We start from the raw sequence: 5,023 nt of genomic DNA on the forward strand, positions 1-5,023 counted from the left end.
CCACCTGCCGAGGCCGAGCGGCTCGGACGCCGGCCCTGCGCTCGCGAGGAAAGAGCGCGGCCGGCCCTGAGCCTCAGCCCTGCCGCTGGACAGTGCGCCCGGCCCGCCCTCCCCGGCGCTTGTACCTTCGCCTGCCCGGGCCGGGACTGCAAGCTGCGCGCGGTGCTGCAGCCAAGCTCAGCACCTAGCACAGGGACATTTCTCGCCGCCGCCGCTAAACCGCTGGGCGCAAGTGCGCGTGCGCACCGGAGCGGCTGTCTGCACCGCCCCGCTTGTCCTTTTTGGCCTACATTTCCCAGACGCCACCGCGAGACAGCTGGTACGGTGTCCGAGAGGAGAAAGACGGCTGAAGGATAGGGAAAGCAATGGGGCTGGTGACCCTGAGAAAGCTCCAGGCGTGTTTTTCAGTTCCGGCCGTCTGCCCCTGTTTTGTGGTCTCGTTTTGTTCGTAATCGTAATAACAACGCTATAAAGGAAGGAAAAGTGTATGTATTCGGAAATGTGGACGACTAGCCACCCGTTGCAGTTTCCTGTCAGGTTGTAAGAGGATGGTTAGAATCTACAATTTATATCTAAATTTTATAACCTACAAAAGATGTGTGCGTGCGCGTGTGATTCGGTTGTTTGCAGTGCGGTGGAGCCAGGGCCTCCGTCCGCATGATAAGCCCAGGAGATAGTATGTATTTTAACTGGCACTCACATTGAGTCAAAACAAATGCGTAAACTCTTCATTTCCCTTTTCATAACACGCATTACTTCTTTTAAACAGTTCTTTTAATCGTAAAAGCAGTTCTCCAAGATGGTCACCCTCCTACTCACAACTACATCCTCGAGGACTAGCACTGCATGCGCCTAATAATACAGGTCCACGTTGGAGGGGGCACGTGCTGAGGACCATGTGCAGGTGGAGCTACACCCGGCCCCTGTATTGATTTTTAGAATACCAGACATCAGAGTTTACAAATACAGACATAAAGCCAGAGGGTTCTGGAAAACAAAGAGATGACCTAAGATATACTAGGGAAATAATCTGACAAAAGTCTGAGATCACAGTGTTACAATAAAAAGTCAAAGGTCATTTCGAAGTAAAAAATAATTAAATTGGACGAAATAATGTTTCTGAGTCAAAATGATATTGTGAAGGCTATTTAATAACAGCACCAAAAACCTAGCCGCTTATAAGAGAGTGACAATTAGCGAATAGAACCTATTAATGGTCTGGAGACATAGTTCGTAGATGAGAGTGCTTGTGAAGACTTCCAGAGTAAGCAAAAAGAAATAAAAATATAAATTTCAAAGAAGTTAAGTGAAAGGCTATTGACTAACATTTGAATCGGAAATGGCAACAACCAATTTTTGGTTCTTTCTTTAAAAAGTAAAAAACAACCCTTCCCTGTCTCCGTCCATTGTAAAGGCCTAGAAGGAATGACAATCCGATAGCAATTAGCGAAGAAAAAAAATGTTTAACACAAAAAAGGCCCCTTGGAGATGAACTACAAATCCAAGGCACGGATGCCTGAAAGCAGGAAAGCTAGCCAAGGTTCAGGTCAGAAGAAGGAACTAGCCAGAGGATTTCTACTGGACAGAGATGGAAGAATTTGATTATTAGCTGCAAAGGATTGAAATTCGTCAAGTAACCTAAGAATCTATCTTTTACTCTTGCCAAGATAGAGTAAAAGGAATTGGAATTGCCCTCCCACTCTATTTCTTTTTTTCTTTGCTGCTCAGTGCTGGGATTACAGGTGTGCACCACCGTGCCTGGCTGGCACAAACATCTTAACATATTGTACTGAAACAACTGGCCAGTCACATGTGAAGAAAAGAATATGGGTTTATATCTCACATCATAAAAACAAAAGCAAAATGAAATTAAACCCCCAAAATTAATTGTAGAACTAAATGTAAAGCCCAAAACATTAAAAATTCCTAGAAAAAATGCAATTTTGTGACATGCATTAAGTAAAGATTTCTTATTGCAACATCAAAGGCATAATCCATAAAACTAAAAAATGTAAAATAAGACTTCATCAAAATTATAACCTGTTTATCAAATGACATTTTCAGTGGAATGAAGAGGCCAGCCACAGAGAGAAATAAAACCATGTATCTGATAAAGGACTTCTATCCAGAATATATAAAATATTTTGAAAATTTTATAACAATCCAACAACAAAAACCCCAAACAATGTAATTTTAAAAATGGGCAAAAGATTTGATCATGTTATCAAAGAAGTTTCCAGGCTGGCAAAGAAGCTCATAAAAAGATGCTTAATATCATTGCTCATTAGGGAAATGGACAGTAAAACTGCAACCAGATACCATATAGTAAGCTGTATAATCCTCTGCCCTGGTATGTCCACATCCTGGGGAAATTTAGAACCTGTGAGTATGACCTTACAGAGCAAAACAGAATTTGGAGAAGATTAAGTATTTTGAAGTGGGAGAGGATGTGGTAATAGATCAGTGTGGAAAACATCAGCATGAGCTCGTGTTTTGTTGATCTACGTGTCTCTTGGTCAGCTTTCCTGTTCCAGGGACAGTATACCAAATGCCCACAACTCAGAGGAGGAGAGGTTTATTTAGTTCAGAGTTCAAGAGGTTTCAGTCCATGTTTGGCTGGCTCCAAGGTAGAGACAGCAGGGCAGAGGGTCGTGGTAGGGGAAAGTTGCTAACATCCTGTCTGAGAAGCAAAGTGCAGGGAATAATGCCGGAGAGAAAAGGGGCAGGGACTAGATACAATCCCCCGGGTACACCTCCAGGACACACTTCTGACCAAAGCCCCACTTTCTAGTAGCCCATTCAGCTCTAAACTCACAGTGGGTCAGCACACTGATGATGAGGTTAGTGTCATCACAATCCAATCACCTCCCCTAGGAGTCTCTTAATCCAATCAAGTTGACAGTCAAGATTAACAAGAACAAAGTAGAAATCACTATACAGCACTATTTCTAGGTATGAATACATACACAGGTTAGTGTACACATATGCAGTAATGCCCCACTTAAGGAATGCTTCTGTTGGTTAACAATTCAGTTTGGCCAAATTTTGCTTTCATTGGAGAACTCTGCATCGGATGATGAACAGGACCAGAGGCATCTTCCCCACAGGAACATGCATGCCCATCCTCCCCACTCTAACACGAGGTTGTGGCTTCCTCTAGTCGAGGTCATGGTTGCAGGTGGACCTGTGCAGATGTGCTATGAAGCACATACAACACTGTACAGTGTTATTCAACCCCTCCTGGCTCCTAAGAAAGTGCAGAGCAAGCATGGAGCGGTAATGAAGGTGACAAGAAAGTGGTAAGGAGGTTCTGAAGAAATTAACCATTGAACTGAAGAAGCAAACCACAGAAAAGCATGAGTGTGGTATCCCTGTGCCTGATCTGGGCTTGCAGTACAAGATGGCAAAGTTGACAGTCTCACTATTGTGAAGAATGAAGACGCCATCAAAGGAGCAGATATGGTAAAAGGAGTAACGACCTTAACCAAGCAGAGGACGCAAGTGCTGGAAGAGGTGGAGAAACGGTTAGTGTGGTTCAGTGAGAAGCAGCTGGCAGATGATAGCGTTAGTGAAGCTACGACCTGGGAAAAAGCCAGGAAATAGTGCAGTAATTTACTGCAGGAAAACCCTACTGATGCATCAACGGATGAAGTTCATCAGCCGATGAAGTTAAAGCCTGTAGAGGGTGTTTGATAAATCGCACAAGAGAAGTGGCATCCACAGTGTAATAGGACATGGTGAGGCTTCCAGTTCTGACAGGGCACTGCAGATGCCTACAAGAAAGACTTGCAGAATTCATGAAGGCAAAGGATACGTCACTCCAACAAGTGTCAACTGCGATGAAACAGGGCTCTGTTGAAGAAGATGCCAAACAGAACCTGCATCGCTATGGAGGAAAGAGGACTGCAAATTCAGTCCTGCCCTGGAGCTCAGTGAATGCCCTGGGTTCAATCCCCCAGTACTGGGGAAAAAAAAAAAAAGATGCTATATAAGACCATTTGAAACACTTCTTTGAGTGACTGACCCATCACTGAAATCTCTCACATGCATGTGCAATGGACCTGTTAATAACTCTTACTGTTTTTCTTTTATTGTCTTTTGTCAATGTGTTTTTTGCAACTTTTCCATAAATCTAGCACTATTCTCAAATTTAAAAGTTTATATTAAAAATTAGATCTGGGACAACATGTAGAATCATTCTAATATTAAGCAAATGAACATTATATGTGTTTAAATATTTTCACGGTGTAATTAGCATTTCTTTGATTTGTAAAACTTTTTCTTATATGTTTGTTTTCATTTATATTGTCATGCTTTTTTAAAAAAATTATTTGTCTTTCATTTTCCTTCTTACCTCTTGAGGCTATAGGGAAAAAATGAGAAAGACTTCAATATGCCAAAAACTTGCATGGGTATCTTGTGTGGAGTGCCCTTGGGGGTACCTCAACCTTTCACTGTCTTCAGTTTATTTTATGGTCCTGGAAGTCACAGGAAATTGTGAATAACACAAACTGTTCTTGTTCACAGAAATGCAGATTGATTGACTCAGTGGAATGCAACTGATTGTTGCCCTGTGACTAGAACTTTGTATATCTATTTGTAAGTTCATGTCCACTTGTGTATGTGTGGTTCCTTGAACTTTCCTTTGAACTTGTTTTAAAATCCTACTGTTTCTCTTTCATTAATAAGTTAAATAATATCTTTACCATGTATTCATTGTATATCTGTAAGAGTCATGATTTAATCTTTTTTCCTTTATTCTCTCATAAAGCCTTGGTGTTTTTCTTTAATATTTGAATCATTTTATTGCAAATATTTTAGAGATCTTTCAATTTTTCTCATAATAACTCATGACATCCTACATTGAAAAATATATAACAGCAGTTCTAAAATAATTTGCTTTTCTATATATCAGGCACAGAAAAAATGTATGTTTAAAAGAGATCCTATTTAATACGGCTATAAGAATAGCTATTTGAGGGGCTGGGGATTTAGCTCAGCGGCAAAGCGCCTGCCTGGCAAG

General features: G+C 41.5%; 1 protein-coding gene across 1 annotated transcript in view; it reads right to left on the reverse strand.

Annotated features, from left to right (window-relative positions):
* Znf879 (zinc finger protein 879) overlaps positions 1-265 on the reverse strand; it is a 29,088-nt gene extending 28,823 nt beyond the window's left edge. Inside the window, 1 exon segment of the mRNA XM_013507299.1 lies at positions 126-265. The gene's annotated coding sequence lies outside the window, so the exon portion shown is untranslated.
* Positions 266-5,023: the final 4,758 nt, after the last annotated feature.

This window comes from Chinchilla lanigera, unplaced genomic scaffold (assembly GCF_000276665.1).
Source record: "Chinchilla lanigera isolate Chin_1 unplaced genomic scaffold, ChiLan1.0 scaffold00007, whole genome shotgun sequence".
Classification (NCBI taxonomy): Eukaryota; Metazoa; Chordata; class Mammalia; order Rodentia; family Chinchillidae; genus Chinchilla; species Chinchilla lanigera.